Here is an 18589-nt window from a genome sequence, read left to right as displayed (position 1 = left end):
TGGCACAGAAACAGATGGCAAATAAATGATATTTTCTGTGGCACATGTCCTACCATGTGGGTATCACTCATGACTCATGACTACCACAGCGTACCGGTCTTCATGATTAGTAGTTTCTGGATGACATGGAAATTCAGAGCCAATATCAGCATTCCAAATATCTTTATAAACATGGTAGCTTTGTACCACATCATCTATTGCAAATGCTATCCCCTCAATGCCATCAACCCACAAGGCTCACCGTGAGATAGCAGCACACGATAGCTAACACGACTACGTGATTGTGTTCTATCTCACCTAGCGCAAATGATTTCTAGGGTGTCTAAACATGCTTACTACACTACAAAAGGTAAATATAATGTTATTTTGAGTATTGTCTATGCATCACGTGACCAGTTGAAATTTACTAACTTCGAAAATAAAATCTTCGAAATTGGTGTTGGAGTAGTTCTTTGAAATTTTTTGGCCCGAAAATAACCCGCCATACGGTATATATTAGTAGCTAAAGGTGGAAAAAATCCAGCTAGCAAGCCAGGTGAAGAATTATGATGTACAATAAAAGTAAAACATTGAAACATACTCTTTACCTTGTTGTTGTTCACGAGTGCATCAGCTGGTAATCAAGAACAACCAATGCCTGGAGCGCATATGCTGGACTCAAAATACGGTGTGGTACTGGGCATTATATAGAATTACACATACATTAAAGTCATCAGCACGAACAGGAGTAATTGTTATATGGCTGTGCCTTTGTTCACAGGAAAATCTATCCCCAGTTATTTTATGTCTCTAGGCCTTGTAGTTTTCTCAAACATTAATTATTATTATTATTATTTATCTAGGACCACGTCACATACAACCAAGTACATACACCAACGTGACAGCCCCCTGGTGAGGCTATTAGGTGGTGAAAGCACGATCCCCGAATCAACTCAATATGTCACAGTAGTGACAGATACAACACAATAGTGGCATTGTAACTAAAGGCCACTAGTAGCTAAGTGCCAGTACATCGTTGGTGTGGTAATGGCACAGTGATGTGTACACAGTATATGCATACACAACCTACAGGAGATGCACAATACTGTAGGAGTATACAAGCCAGGTGAACCAGATAAAGGAAGACAGCCAAGCCAGCCAGAGCCTAGTAAGCTAGGTAAAGGCAAAATGTACAATAATACAAGAAAACATACCACGCTCTTACAATACATTAGTACAAACAGACAACCAAACCAACCAGAGCCTAGCAAGCCAGAAAAAAATATAGTAAAATACAAGACATATGTACATTACAATACAAACAAACATACCTGTCCTTGTGCAGCTGGCATGTCAAGCCTATTCAGGTGTCCTGCAGCCATGCACATCCGCTGGCAGCTGGCATGGCGACTTGAGACTTAGTGTACCAGCTGGCAACACTTTCAAACACAATTGAACAGTAGTTCGCTCGTCTAAATGGCCATTTAAATCTGCTCGATTAATAGTGGGTATATCACGTGCTGTTTTGATTGGCATTAAATAGAATTTTCGTACGTTTCTATCACCTCCACGGAAACATTCACCCATTATACGATTATCTCTTCATACAACATGGATTCTATTGCCGGTGAGTGCGAAGCCTTAGGCCTTGTAGTTTTCTCAAACAGTATTTATTATTCATTTATTTATTTATTTCATTCATTATTAATGACGTAATTTTAACCGCGTTTCGTATTATTCTTAGTACTTGGTTGTATAATTATTTATTTATGACGTAATTTTAACCGCATTCCGTATTATTCTTAGTACTTGGTTGTATATTTTTTTCCACAGGCCTAGAGCAAAATGTGAGTACTTTTTGGGGATAAAAGAAATGTGTTTCTTCACATCCATAGCCTATAACCTATTTTTAAATGCATATTACAATGATAACACCCATTCTCAAGCAAATTTGCTTCTTGTAGGTTCACTTTGCCATTGATCTTCAGTTTCTGCAAGCGTAACCAATGTGTTAATTGTGTCAATAAGTATCCAATCTATTTATGTTAATAAGTTCATTTGGAAACCTTATGCCATTAACTATATTTAACCACAGTATATTAAGTTCATATCAGAGCAACAATGTTGTTGTGTACCACTGCACACTTGACTTATTGTGATCATATAGCTGCACAAATCAGAAACCATACTATTGCTGACCACAGCATGCTATACTCTGCCTATAGTTGGATATGTCAAAGCTGTATAGTACAAAGTACATTCAATCGGGGCGTAGCCAGAACCTGGGCCACCCGGGCCCAGGCCCGGGTATCAATAATTAGAGATACTCTAATAGAGCAGTCAGATCGAGATATATCAGTCTCAGTATTCAGAGAAGCAGTGTAGCAAGCTACGTATGTAGTTATAAATAAGGAGGTGTAGTTGGTGGAGGGGAGATCAAGAGCGTAGCCAGGAAGGGAGGGGGGGGGGGGGGGGGGGGTTCGGATGAACCTCCCTTTCAGAAGCAGAATATTTTAAAACAAAAAAATCACATCAAGTCTTACAGCCCTGGAGCTCTCCGGTAGCTACTTACACACAAGCGCTCCTCTGTACTATTCTTGATCATGAGGGTCGCATTGCATTAATGCTGAACTATTGCAAATGATCGAGATCTTTTGCATCACATGATCAGTAGTGTATGTGATGCATGGTGGAAATGGTGAAAGAATGTTGAGTGGTTGAGGCAGACATATTACAAGGCAGCAGCTGCGATAAACTTGAGTGGTCGTGTTATACATGTGTCAGGTGAGCACAAACTGTGAATAGTTGATGTATATTTATCTGATGAATGGTTTGTTTATTTGTCACATGTTGCGGGCACGTGATGTCTCAAATACATTGGAGTACAAGCCAAGTCTGAAGTTACTGACCATCAACAGGAGGACCGACCAAGAATAATGTATACCCAGAAGGAAGTATTGCCAACTAAGCGACTCGAGTGTGGAGGGTTCCCCACGTGCTAGAAAATTTGAAGTTGGCTGTCTGGAAGTGAAGATTAAGTTAGTATTAGGTTTATAGTTTCCATAAGCAGCATAAACAGCAGTGTGTAGGTTTTAGCTAGCTAGATGCACAAACAGCACCTTTTAATGTTACTGCCTAAGGGCACATTTTGTGTATGCATGATTTTCGTTTAGATGTGGTCTAGGGGGAAGCACCCAGGCCTTCCTTCACAAACATTCCACTTGACTTTTTGGTCTTCAGCTTACAGCTAGGCCCTGGCATCACCAAAAGTCTGGCTATGCCCCTGCATTCAATATATAGTATGGAAACATGTTTGCTAACTCTGATAACATTAGGTGACTACTTAAAAGCTACTGTACATGATGACTAACTTGATATACATGTTTAGTACTGTGTAATATCAAGCACCACCAGCACCTCTTATTATCATGTTAGGTATCCATAAATGGATTTATAAAAAGTAAACAAACTAGTGTAAAAATAATTTTCTAAAATTAAAGCATGGAATAGAGATTGCTGAAATAAGTAAAGAAACAAGGGTCAAACAAGCCAGCATGTTAAACACAGAGATCTCTTTTGGAAATTTGGACTCAAATAAACATTTACACAGAAGTATTCTCAGCGTTTACTGATCATTCTCAGTATTTATCTGCCCCTATTTATATAAAACTACTGCTTTTCCTTAGTCTCTAGCTATACCATATCCATTTAGAGATCTCTCTGTGTTTAACATGCTGGCCTGTTTGACCCTTGTCTCTTTACTTTTTTCAGCAATCTCTATTCCCATGTTTTAATTTTGGAAAATTATTTTTACACTACATATATATATATATATATTGGCCTGATTTTGTGATTGTGCCGTAAAGTCTTTTGTACATGACAAATTACTTTAGGCTCATAACTGAACGGCGTATGTACTTATGACTGTCACTGAATACCATGCACAGCTCTTGATCAGCTTGTGTGCAATGGGTAAAGTGATAACTGCATGGTATTCCATAGCTGATCTGTTAGCTGGCTAGCTATAGTTAGAACTGGATATTGCATGCATGCATGATACTGAAGAAGGCAACCAAATATATAATTTGCTTTATTCTTTTAATGACACGAAGTATGTGTGTGCATTTTGAGACTATTAGGTATATACCCCTGTAATTATATAGGTCAGTTCAAATATTTGGTCTACCATATTCTTATTTACGTAGCACTCGGACTATACTGGCATTTGACAATCTGCAAAATTAAACCTTCATCAGTGTCTGGAGGTTGTACCCTCAGTCCCCTGCAACCTGATATACTTTCCAGTAGAAACCCCCTTTTGAAATCCTAGACACGCCTACATAGAGAATCATGAGTTGAAACAACTAACGCAGGACTTTGTTTGCATTCACTTAAACCAATTTGAATACATGTACAGGTACGTATTTCATTGAAAGGTGTAGTGAAATGACAATTTCGAATAAATCAGCACACATAACAAGGAATGTAAGGGAGTGGCACTCCAATATATTCTCTACTTCAATCTTCATCCTCAGTCAAAGCAAAAATCGAAAGTTAAACTAGAATTTTGCAGCTGGTAAAAGGACAAGCTCCATTTGTAAAGAGTATACCATGATTGATACTTTCAGAATAGCAATGTGAATGTATATCACTAAAATATACTGTAATTCGGTCAAGGGCCAAGTGCAATTTTAGTAAAAGTCAAAGTCAGGGCTTATTTTTCAAGTTTGACAACTTTGACAGGGAACAAAGATCAGAGTACAGGACATAATATTGGTGAGACCCTGGTCATGTGCATGCTCATTAGTGAGGCAGATAGGTTCCCGGGTAATGGAACAGTCTGGTGATAACAGGGTCACCCAATTTTTGATTCAGAAGGTTGCCATTGATGTTCAACGTGGCAATGCTGCTTCTGTAATGGCAACAATACCATCATCCCAGGACTGGGCAGAGTTTGCCTCTCTGCCCACTGTTTGAGTGTTATTATTGATTTATATTATTATCTTTTTATTAACCTTAAGTTACTACTAATATATATATATATTATATATTGGAGTGCCATCCCCTTGGAAGGACATGTCTTTAACTTCGTAGACAATTAGGTATTATTTCAACAACAACTTTGCAATCACATGGCTAATTTGCAGTCTGTATAATACTTACTGCATACATATGCACATACGTAGTTACATTCACTGTACTAGCTATCTCACCAGATCGCCTTGCCACTGTACCCTGTTCAATATATCCGCAAACGCCCTATCCCAAACACAAAATTAAAATTCCAAATAGACAACGGAAAATAAATACAACATGACAGGTATGGTAGCCATTTTTGTGCCACAAAAGCAATGTTGCGTGTCGCGTGCGTGCGTGGGAAGGGGCAATTACACGCGCCATTATGGATATGCTGCTTGGAGAATGCTTCAAGGCTGCTTCTGTTAACGACGTGGGCGTCCCCACCAACCTACCCACCCACCCACCAACCTACCCACCAACCTACCCCCTGGGTCATCATACCCAATAGCGTAAGGGACCGTAAGTCGCGCATGGCTTATAACGTCACTACACGAATAGTGACGTCACTGGCACACGTGACTAGTGCACTGGGCTACCCAGTGGTGGAGACATTACGCCATCATTATTATATTGCTTGTTTCCCGTCACCCAATGGAACAAAAATTGACGCGCGGGAGTGAAGTTTTTAATTATACACTCGACTCTTGTTTGATTTTACCTGATCTGCGATTTGGATCAGTTTTATAAAATCTGGTCACATATCAGGACACACGGTAGTGTGTCGTGCGGCCCAAGAATAAATTAAAAAAAAAAAAAGAATCCGGTATGCAATAGATCTACCCGTGAGTATATTGACAGGAAGAACGAAAACGCAATTTTCGCACCTCCGTAGCTCTGTGCTGCCTTGATGAAACAAGATGATTTTAGCTGTGGACACGCCCTCCAACTTCAGTACTCCACATTCCAAATTTGAACGAAATCGCTTCAAGCGTTCCCGAGATATGCGACTTCAAAAATTGGCTTAGTTTCTTCGTTTTAAAAAAAGTTTTTCTTCCTCTTTTCGCACACTTACAAAAACTACTATAAAATGCGAACGAAATTTGGCACACAGAAGGGGGTATAAAGGCGCATCTTTGTACCAACTTTGGCTGGAATACGATAAACAGGCAAAGAGTTATTAGCGATTATTCACGAAAAATAACACCAATATGTTGTCACGCCTACAGGATAAACCGCCTATGGGAAGAAGCCGAAAATCGGTGCCGGGGTGAATAGGTTAACTATTGTACTTCAAACCTTTTGTGGTTTGAAAGAAATCGAGCTAAAAACCAGGAAGATACAACGAAAAAACCAACAGTGTGTAACAATTACGTAATCGAGATTAGCTAATAAAAAAACGACTACTTTCCACGCCTACTAGAAAAACCGCTTGGGGTAATGCTTTGAAATTCCCTGTACATATGGAGTAATCATCTTAGAAAGGCTCTTCAATGGTGTAGAAGAATCAGACTTAAAGCCACGGAGTTATAACACGAAATCAAACTTGGTGTAGAAAGATCTCTCTACAGGGTGATTTGCTTGCAGCTGAACTCTCTACAAGGTAATCTCTCTACATGCAGGATCACTTGTTTCTAGCTGATCTCTCTACAGAGTGAACTGTTTCTAGCTGAACTCTGTACAGGGTGATTTGTTTGCAGCTGAACTCTCTACATGATGGTTTCTTTGTAGCTGAACTCTCTAGAAGGTAAATTCTTCTAGCTGATCTCTCTACAGGGTGATTTGTTTGTAGCTGAACTCTCTACAAGGTAACTTCTATAGATGATGGGTCACTAGTTAGTAGCTGAACTCTCTACAAGGTGACTTCTTCTAGCTAATCTTTCTACAGGGTGATTTGTTTGTGGCTGAACTCTTTACAGGTGATTTGTTTGCAGCTGAACTCTCTACTTGATGGTTTCTTTGTAGCTGAACTCTCTACAAGGTAACTTCTTCTTGCTGATCCCTCTACAGGGCGATTTGTTTGTAGTTGAACTCTCTACAAGATGACTTCTTCTAGCTGATCTCTCTACAGGGTGAATTGTTTGTAGCTGAACTCTCTACAGGGCGATTTGTTTGTAACTGATCTCTATACAGGTTACTAGTTTCTAGCTGATCTCTTGAATTCTTTTCAGGGTGACTGCTCTATTAGGGTGACTGTTCTATTAGAGTATCTCGATCTTTCCTTGTAGATAGTTCAGCTACAAACAAATCATCTTGTAGAAGAGATCAGCTAGAAGAAGTTACTTTGTAGATAGTTCAGCTAGAAACAATTCACCCTGTAGAGAGATCAGCTAGAAGGATTCACCTTGTAGAGTGTTCAGTTACAAAGAAACCACCATGTGGAGTTCTGTAATAAATATATGTATTATATATAGTTATATAATTTGTAACATTTATTGATAAAATCAGAAATATTTAAAGTATTTAACATCTGCTTCATCTTTTCTTCTTCCTGTGGTAAAGAAAAAAAGATAGGTTAAAAAAGCCCCAAAGCTGGCCATAGGCCAGCTTTGGGGTATACAAATACAAAAAGAAGTGAAATCTAATCCAAAACAGCCAAGCTGTAAAAAAAAGAGTGCAGCCCCCAAAAGGGCTACAGTGAAAAAAGATGTGAAATCCAAGGTGGTGGCCAAGAAATGGCTGCGATAGTAGGTTAATCGTAAAAATTTTAATACTGACAATTCAGGTGAATTTTGTGCCAAGACTAAGCGGCACCAAAATTCACCTGAATTGTTGTTATTAAAATTTTTACCATTAACCTACCATCACAGCCATTTCTTGGCTGCCACCTTGGATTTCACATATTTTTTCACCATAGCCTTTTTGAGGGCTGCACTCTTTTTTTTACAGCTTGGCTGTTTTGGATTAGATTCATATACGACAAGCAAACTCTTTAAATTTGCTGATGACACAAAATGCTTTCTTCATAATGTTTTTTTCCCTGACTACAATTCTCTCCAGGAGGACATCACTGCTTTGTTTACTTGGTCTAAGGTCTCAGTCTTGGACTTTAATCTGAGGAAATTTGTGCGTCTATCATTCAAGCGTATCTTTATACAACCTACACCATGTCTTATACATCTATAGCTCACCTAGATTCTCATAAAGATCTTGCACTTGTATTGACAGAAGATTTAAGTTGGGATAAGCACTATATAAACTCATCGTTGCTCATGATTACAAGGTTTTAAGGCTAATACACCGATTCACCCTCTACTACATTAACTAAATTGCATGGTAAGGTTACAACTTCTCAGTTGTGGTACCTGCATTTGATGAAAGATATACCGAACTTTGAACAACATACCACTAAGTACATACTCAATGATTATACAGTTACAAATCTCGACTGGCAAAACTGAAGCTTTTCCCTTTGATATAGCTACTTGTTCAAACTCCAGGACATACTTTTTGCAGCCAAATCCATCAAGACTCTAACCAACCAGTTTAAGCATACCAAATTTAGCTCTGCCAACACTAGATCCGGTACTAGTAACAAACTAATTTGTCCTCGCCACTTAAACAACATGTCTCGCCACTGCTACTTTCACAGATTACCACTAAACACTTTGGAATGCTATGCCTGTGCTTAACCTGAACTTGTCATTTCTTGTGATAAAATACAAACTTAAACAATATCTATGGAACCACTTTTTAATAAATTTTGACAACAACATAAACCGGCTGTTCACTACATTACCTTTATCCCTACTCGAGGTGTCATCAGTCCAAGCCATCCACCCCTAACTTGCATTTCTTGTAACTAACATATGTATGTATGCAAATCAGGGGTGGAGGAAGTAGTTGATATGAAGGGGGGCTGACCAGGGGTGGATCCAGACTTATGGTTAAAAAAATGAACTGAAGCACTACATTGTCTCTGGTTTGATAAGGTGAGACCAAAAAGAAAAAAAGGTCACAACCAGTTCACAATAGCTGCCCACCTCACCAGCTACGAATTTATACTTTATTCTTTATTCTTTATTATTAATTACTAGGCAGGCAGCACAGCTGGTTTTGCCTAGGATGTAAATCACAGAACACATTACAATCAATGAGTTAAAGTATGTATGCTACATTGTGTATGTTACAGTTACTAATAATAAACAGTGCATGTGTTGATTACAATTACTATTCATACTGATAAACTACATAAAAATCCTTACATAGCTCGCTACACACTGACTACTTTATTAGAGTGACTGCTCTATTAGAGTATCTCGATCTTTATCACGGTTTTCAGCCCCACTCCAAGAAAGATAATTTCGGTGTGATATCATTCTGAGGGGGGCTAAGCCCCCCATCAGCAGACCTAGGGGGGGCTTTAGCCCCCTAGCCCCCCCCCCCCCCCCTTTCCGCCGCCTATGACTGTAGCTATCGCGAAACTTTTACGCCGGTGTTAGCTAGCTGGCTAAACTCTTGTAGCCTGTCTGTACAGTAAGAAATTAGTATGCACAATCAGTATCGCGAAACTTTTATGCCGACATACACAATAGAGTGTAATTCGCGAAAATTTTCCCACGCGTAACTTTCCCCGTTTACGGTAACTGGAATAGTACCATCACGTGATACGTAGTATACGGAAATACGCGGAATCTTTTCTCTAGTTCTCTGCAAACTTGTGGGGTTGCTGGATGTAGCATACGTGACGTGAAAAATACGGAACTTTACAACAATTTTCAGAGATTTCAACAAGATTTCAAAGAGGACTGTACAAGATTTCAACTGGAGTTGCGGACCCCTCGATCTTGCTAGTGTCTGCCCTCCTAGCACCATTCCAACCAATCTTTCTCTGCACCCTTAGCAGACCTGACTTGCTAATAATTCCATCTGTTTGTTCGAACTAACCAATACCCAGCAGCATCTTTTGGTTGCTAGAGCTCGGAAGGAAGATATATAGATAATTAAATATATTAAATACAAAATTCTAACTAGCTTAACTACCAAACTAAGTACTTTAACTACAAAACTAGCTACCTCAACTACAAAACAACAGGAAGATATATATTGGTATGGCTGTTTACAATATTAAATATGACCTTCAGCTTTCTGTCTTATCTGCTATCCATCGAGACCGGTTGTTTTGGCCATTTTATGCCATATACAATTGCCCAAGTGGCCAATGCTTGTGAAGTGACAAAGAAGACTGTTTGAGCAGGCTGCTTGCATTGCTGTATCATGCTCAGATTTTTTTTTCATCCTATCCCTGGAAACCCTTCTGAGTATACATAGGTCTTTACTTTTTTAAATTGATTGTGTTGTACATAGACTTTTTGTGTAAAGAACTTAGCTGCAGTTTGGGTATAGACTTGAGATGTGTTTTGGCAGCTCCTGGAAACTTAATTCTGAATTCATAAGCCATAAACAACAGGGAGTGCTAGTGTTGCAAAACAGATCTAAACAAATATGGATAAGGTAATTTGACTGTTTATATCAAAACACCCATTAGTGACAAATTTCCACTTCACTTGCATGCCTACATACAGTACACTTATATGTATCAAAGATTCAAAATACAACTACTAAAGAAAATTGTCAGTTAGTAGGTATTCCACAAGTTACCAACATCCGTCTGTTCCAGAAATGAAAAGGTTGACAAAGATGTATAGTTTTGTTGAAACAATCTATAGCCACCTGTGTAGAATAGTTTGTGGTGATGAAACTTTTGCTTCAATGCCTTTTCAAATTGTACAAATTCATATGGTGGTAGTCTTCGGCCACCCTTGTCTCGTATTTCCATTAAGCTTTGGAAAGTTATCAGTTTAGGAGAGTTTTCTATTAACACACTAATACCATCAACAGATACTGATGCTACAGACAGAAACACATGAAATAGTCCACCATGAACTGAAACTGAGGTCATAAAGGTATCAGGTATAACTGTGGATGTTGAAGTGATATACAATTGCTGTAAGTTAAGGTTATGTGCAAGTGAGAGGGATACAAGAGGATGAATGTGGTTGACAATTCTATAACACCTTAACTCCTTACAACCGGTAAGGATGTCCACCACTGTGGTGGAATAAAGATTGTGCACTTCACAGTACTTAAGAGATGTGAAATAACTCAACGAAAGCGTGCCATTCTCAATTGGTGCATTTCTACAGCATTTGCATGTAGTATACAAGCAGTGCATCTCCAGTGCTAGTAACCTTAAACATTTCTGATACAAATGAACTAAATTTTTATTCTGAACAGCATCTCCTGCTGATGGAATGATAATACAGTAATCTACCACCAGGTGGGTCAGCTGCATTTTACTTAGTATTTCCCATAATTGGATTTGACTCTCTAAAGCTGAAACTGATACACCTGACATGTTCAGTCCTTGTAAGTCATGACAATGTCTTGCAATAGCATGTAGACCATGTAGACTTGTCAAGCATTGGCAACACCTGCTGATTTTGAGTTGTTGAAGATTAGGACATGCAATGGCAATTTGTTCTAGATGATTTGGAAGTAAAGAGTTATATTTTGCAACATGAAAATGTGTCAGACAATGAAGACTAGTAACAGTATTATAGAACTGTGGGCAATAATCCGATAATGTCTCGGCCATGTACACAATCTTACCACCATCTCTACAGTAGTCAGTTAACTGCAAATAATCCAGTCCCTGTATTCCACACTGTTTAGTTTGTATAAATGGAAGAACAGTTGTTTGACCAAAATGCAGCTGAAAAGCTGGTGGAACTGGAGAAAGATTTAGTGGTATTTTATAACGTGGGTAAATTTTTAACCAAGCAGTATGACCAGCTGGTACTTTTGAGTTCCATTGTTGCCAGTTTTCTATTAGGTCTTTCACCCTTGGCATGTGATACACAGTGAAGATGATGTTCAGCTTGGATGGCCTAAACTCTACTGCTGCCCAGTCTTTTAACAATTGAAAATACATCACTGGTTTCACATGTACCCTAACATATAAAGATAACTCTTGAAGCTTTAAACCAATCTTCAGTAAATGTCGAGGATGGGTGAACATACCAATATCTAATGTACGTAATTGTTTCGTATGCTGTATAGCCTCTCCTAGTTGTGTTAGCTGGCCAGGACTCAATGTCATTACTACTGGTAGACTAAGATGTCTTACATTACTGCAGTATTGTAGCATCTCAGTTAGCTTTGCTGGTGCCCAGTATCCGGGAAAGGCTAGTCTTTTTATGCACTCTCCATGCTTCTTCAACACGTTCTTCACACAAGTCTCCTCACGAGTGTCGTAATAATCCCACACAAATTCACGCCATAGTGACGGTGTTTCGCTGACAGTTCGCAGTCTCTGTGAAACACATCGTAGGTGCACTCTATCACGTGATGACAAGTACGAAACGATGATAACCAGTAGTTCTGTAGGTAGAATCAAGATGGGAACGTTGATAACGGACTGGTGTCGCTCCATCAGACGAGTAGCATATCCTGTCAAACCTGTATCCTGTTACATTACTAGATTGTTGACACCGCAAAGTGGTTTGTTAATTATTGTAGGGGCGCGCGGTATACTATCTTCACTACGACCGCTACGACTATTGTGCTTTATTGTGCTTGATACTAGAGAATGTTTAAACAACTTTCAGATCCACTTTCAAAGATTTAAGAGCAAGCAGTTCTATATCTAACTCAGTTCTTATTATGATCATGTAAACTTCAGTGTCTCTTTAAGAGAAGCCAATTAACGTGCTATACGTATTATTTATGGCTTTTGTATTTCTTAGAGGTTCTAATGCAATTATAACAGCTGCACTGATCCTGTATCAATCCTTTCAGTCCTTGTCAATGAATATACTTGAAGGTGGTAGAAATGGCTGCATGATGGGCAAATCATGAGCTTTCTATGAGTTCTGGGTGTCTCCCCAGGAAATAATATTTGGTGGTGAGTGTCAGTAAAGCATAGGCTATACTAATATGGAACACAAAACTATGCACCAACAATTCAGAAGTATTAATATAAGTTCATACTGATGGTGGTCATTGACTCCTCTGTTTCCCACCCACCACCTGTATTTGTTTACTGTCACCTAAAATGTTCATATTATTTTCCAATCTTTTTTTCTTCCAGGCTGAAAATGATCTTGCAAGGGTGTTATTAGCTGACCAGTTGACATCAATTCACATTTGTGTTTTCTTTGCAACTGTAATTATGATTATGATCATAATAATTGGAAGAAATGCTGGTTACACCCAATAAAAGAAAAAGCACAGATATAAGATGTCGTGAATGTGAGACATTTCATACCAAGCCAAGCCCCCAGCATAAGTTGTTTATCTATAATTTATTATGAAACAAATAATTAAGGTGGATAAGCAAAGCACACTCAGCATGTGTAGTATGCTTGTGCTAGGGGAGTCTGGGCATGCAAGCACCCCCAGGAAGTTTTTACTAATGTGGAAAAGCAATCTGGTTTTCCATCGCACTGTTCAGATTGTAGCTACAAGTTAAACAGACACAATGTATTACAGTGGAATCTCAGTTATCCAAACCCTACTTATCCAGATTCTTAGATAACCAAACTACAGAAAGATAAAGCATTAATAAATTTAAAAAAAAAAAAAAAAATATTTTTGCCAAATGTTCTTTATGCTATCTTGTACACAGTTTCAGAGATATGGACTTTTCAGACTTATGGACCACCCTTGGTCTGCAGGGGTTCGGATAACTGAGGTTCCACTGTAAACAGTATTTACAACTAGATTGCAGCCATGCCAGTCAAAGTTATTATAAATTTGACAATAAGTAACTAGAAAGTACCATTTTAAAGTAAACATGTGATTGAAAAAACCATTAAGCAATAAAGAACTGAAAGAGAGGAGTGCAGAAAGATTGTATGGCCTGGGTTTGCAGTATTTGAACTTTAAAAAACTATATATGTAGGGGTGTACCCACGGGGTTCAGAAAACCCTGTGGAGTTTGTACACACTACTGAAACACTGAGACTTCAGGTTTCCAGTATCTGTAATCTATTATGAAACAGGACACATTTTAAACCTCTACCTTTAATTAATAGTTAAGTTAAGTAATAGTTTCTCACATGATAGCAACCAAGATAGCAACACCTGTAACATTGTTCTGACTATTATAATGTTGGCAGAAAGATCAAGATACTCTTATAAAGCATGCAGTCAGGCATTGTAAATACTCTAATATAACAGTCACTTACCTGTAGTGGAAAATCCCTTTTCAAAATTTCTGTGTATGCCCCTGATATGCAGTGTTAAGGATAATTTTAACCTTAATAATAGTGGAATCAAGAGTTAATATAGCTAACTCTTGGTGGAATGTAATAGACTATATATGTGACTGGGGTCCGCGAAAATAGGGCTTGTGAGCACAAACTACACCCTGTCACATAAATGTCATATCTCAGTAATAGTTTCATTCTGTAACTGGTAGGGACCCGCCTATTATGCTCAAAATTTTGCCTATTATGCTATGCTGCACTGCTCAAAATTTTTACCTATTATGCTCGAATTATGCTCAAGCTTTATGCCTCATTTCCCATGTTTTGCCAATAAATGTGCAGTTATGGGCACATAATAATTAAGTGGCTGAAGCACATCTTTGTTCTTCAAAACTGTATGTGACAGAAAAGATCGATATACTCTAATAGAACAGTCAGCGTCCTGGTTGTTCTATTAGAGTTATTGACTGTTCTATTAGAGTATATCGATCTTTTTCTGTGATGTGTAGTTTGACCATCAAGGATTTGTAGTATGGCTGAAATATTCTTCCTATTATGCTAGCATTATGCTCAATGCTTTCAGGCACTAATTATGCTCATAATTATGCCAGCATAATCAGCGGGTCCCTAGTAACTGGTATTGTAAAGCCAAAATAAAGATTAATGCTGAAACTTTCATTGCTACAGAGTCATGGAATACAAAGTTGCGATACATCAAAAATTGAAAAAGTAGGCTATTTTATGTGCTCACATAGCCTGTTTTGTAGGCCCAGTCACACATAAAGAAGCATTGGTCATGATCAAGTCTTCAAGATGCATTACCATAATTAACTATGCTAATTAATTATGCACTTACTGATGATTAATGAGATTCCTGCTTGTGTGATGCTATGGCTCTATTGAAATTTACAAGGAAAATAGACCAAAAACAAGCAAGTTTGTTGTAACAGCTATAAGTTGGCAAAACAGATGAGTTCTAACAAGTATAAGTTTGACACTAGCCCGCAGAGATTATGCCACAACTTGGTTTACATCATTATTGAGATTAAGACATCTATGAAATTATTGAATTATTAATACAGAATTTTAAAAGATAGAGTTTATTTTGACCCTACTATATGTAGGTAAGTGATACATATTGATGTAACAATACCGCTAGGCAAACTGATCCAGAGTAGACCTCAATCTATAAAATAATACATACCAGTTAAAACAAGGTTAATCATGACTCACAGATTTTGTAAAACTGTGTGGTCAGTTTTCTGAAGTTTTTGCAGCCATATTCTAATCCCCTCCTCCTCTAGACAGTTTTGACGATGAACACAACCCATATATGTATAATAATTTGACACTAATTTTTAACTCTATTAATTATATAGTGACCGTAGAAACAAAAAGCAAAGATGTTAGAAAGTGCCTGAGGCTAAATAGAATAGATGTTAGGATGTCAGATCCTTCTGCCGGTATATTTCAATTCCCAGAGCAGTTAAAGATGGTATCGTTTGTTACTAGTTAATGCACCACATATTGAAGTACTGTAGAACTTGCATACCATGGCAGTCTCCTCTGGTGAGATGTTTGACAATTTGTACACATGCGACAAGTAACTGGATGCTTGTTTGAGGGTGTTGCTGGAAAGGAAGGGTATAAACAATAACTCATTGTAAACATATGGTACTCATCTAACTTTTGCATAAGAAGCTTAAGTTCATTCTCAATTATAATGCTTTTAGTCTCACAAGTTCCATCTGATAAGTTGCTCACCAACATTAAAATCTGAAAACGGCAAACAGTAAAATACTTCTCATCACAATGAAACAATTTTTCTTACTTGTTCAACTATTGCTTCTGATCCTGTACCCAAGTAAGATAACAGCACAGGAAATAGTTGTTTGTTGTAAGCAGTGAAGATATCAACAATCTGTAATGATAACTCAATAATTATCATGATCACTACCTAAACCAACAAATGCACACTTTACCATGAGACCTAACACCTAAAAGACTACTGATTCATCAGATTGTTGAGTCAGCAAACTTGGGGGAGGAGGTGGCAAAAGTTTCAAGTGCTTTATTACAGTACCATCGAGGCCAAGCACCGGGTGCTTTAATTTTCATATAGCATGAGGAAGGCAATGCTTTAAATGATTTATGGAATTTTCTAGTGGTAGCTTGCAGCCATACACTAGGACTCATGATTAACACGCATTGCACAAACTATTAACAGTCTGAATGCACACAAACTAGTTTAACAAAGTAACTCACGCATAGTTCAGCATGGTAGATGTTCATTGTGTATTTTGGCAGTTTTTGGTCACGACCCATGATTGATTCGATTGTGACACATGGTGAAGTATTTCCGTGATATCTCCAGGACTTGTCCGTTTACATTAACAAACGTAACAGCAATGTTACCTTCTCCCACCCATCATCGAGGTATTTAGATATGTCTATAAAAGTATTCCAGTGGTAGAACTCTGGTTGGCTGGGGTAACTGACCACTCAACGAGGGCGAACTATCAGCCTGCACCGGTTTGGGTGATTAGTCATACTGGCGTGAGTGCCACAGGCTATTAGCCTGCACTAGAGCATGTGGGAAACTGTGCACCGCAAAGAGTGCTTTAATCACACTCTTTGGGTAATAAAGTACTGTTTACCCTAAAGTGTACTTTATGAAATCTAAAGCACACTTTTTCCTTTGATCTCACCCACGTGAAGTTCTATAAGCAAAATTAAAGTGCCTCAGAATACATCAGAGTGAGTCTAAAATACAAAATTTCTTGGCAGGCATGTGGTAACTGAGAATGTAGTAGAAGCAATAATATGAGACTCTGAGTCCAAAATGCAAAAATTTCCTGGAGTGGCATGTTATTCTCAGGTACCTAAGAAAGCATCAGAAGCAATCTGAAACAGTCTAAAATACTAAATTTCTGGGGGTATGTCATTCTCTAGTACCTAAGAATGCACCAGTACCAATCTAAAGACACTCTAAAATCCAAACATTTCTGCAGTGGCCTGTCATTCTCAGGTACATGTGAAAGCACACCATAAGCATTCTGAGTGTCCAAGATATAGGCCTTGCTAGATGCCATTTGCGTAAAAGTAAACACACACAAATTGTTAAACTCGCAATACACAGCAAAAATAGTGTTCCAATACTAACTATTCTAACCCCGTCTTTATTCAGTATTGGAACAACTATTTTTAAAAAATCCCTATAACGAGACAAAACGAACTTCAAATCTATAAATGACCCTAATGTCATTCACTATTTGGGGCTGTGGTCTGTTTTTGTTTGAGCCAAGGTAGAATTTTTGGACTATTAGTTCCAACATCTAAACATAGACGGAATAAATACAGTCAGTATTTATGTATGAAATATGCTGTGATAATTAAGGGTCACATGCTTCCATCCAAGTCTTATTTCACCCAGCACTTTACCATCTAGTGCTGGGGGTGCTGGCAAGGGTGCTGGCACCCTGGGAAAATTAAAAAAATTAGAAGGTTTTTCTAACCAGTTTAATTTCATATACATGTATTATATTGGCCCTGTATATCAAAAGAATCACCTACTAATGGTGAATAAAATGTTTTAAGCCCCATAGCTGCAATTACAGTTCTTTGTTTATTGCCTATAGACTTGGACGTAATAGTACAGCAGCAGTCCTTATAACATCAGAACAAATTCAGTTATTACTTTTGTGATTGAACTGACACACAGGTGTTGGATAATGGAGGTCCTACTGAACTTCCCACTGTGAAAGTGGCAGTATTTATATTTGATTCAAAGGTTATGAACACCAGTGATCACATACATACTGTATACATACCAAGTTGACACCAGAGTTAACGTTCTTACATGATGATTTTCTCTATGCCAATCAAATCCAATACTGTACACTTGAGTTTCAAGTCAGCTTCCATTGTAGCGTTCTATAACAAATATGTACAATAGTATAGTTAACCAATGTCACAAGAATATTGAATATACAGTGAGACCTCATTTATCGGCCACCTCTTTAATAAGACCATCTTGTTATAGTGACCACCTCTAGTTGTTCCCAATGACAGCTAAGGTGTACTTAATAAGGCCACCTTGTCATTGAGGGTAAAAGATTATATGGTTCATACTACAAGGTAAATTTTAAGCTCAATTAGGAATAAAAAGTAGTGAAACAAGGGAGGTCACCTATACCTGAAGATATAATTCAGTTTATACCATGACTGAATCAGAGATTAAATGTCCACAGTCAGTGGCGGATCTAGATGGGTTTCTGGGGTTTTAGTCAGGTTCACTATGTCAAAAAATACGCTTTCACTCAAAGTTTATGGAGATTAGCAAACCTATACATTTTTGGAAAACTTAGAGCTTGAGGAATCTG

General features: G+C 38.1%; 1 protein-coding gene across 1 annotated transcript in view; it reads right to left on the bottom strand.

The window, feature by feature from the left end:
- Positions 1-5332, bottom strand: part of LOC136240561 (kelch-like protein 9) — a 28525-nt gene extending 23193 nt beyond the window's left edge. The window contains exon 1 of the mRNA XM_066031558.1: positions 5193-5332. The gene's annotated coding sequence lies outside the window, so the exon portion shown is untranslated. The remainder of the gene's footprint in view (positions 1-5192) is intronic.
- Positions 5333-18589: the final 13257 nt, after the last annotated feature.

This window comes from Dysidea avara, chromosome 12 (assembly GCF_963678975.1).
Source record: "Dysidea avara chromosome 12, odDysAvar1.4, whole genome shotgun sequence".
In the NCBI taxonomy this organism is placed as follows: domain Eukaryota; kingdom Metazoa; phylum Porifera; class Demospongiae; order Dictyoceratida; family Dysideidae; genus Dysidea; species Dysidea avara.
Note: the sequence above shows the minus strand (reverse complement) of the source record. Positions and strands in the feature narration are given on the sequence as shown.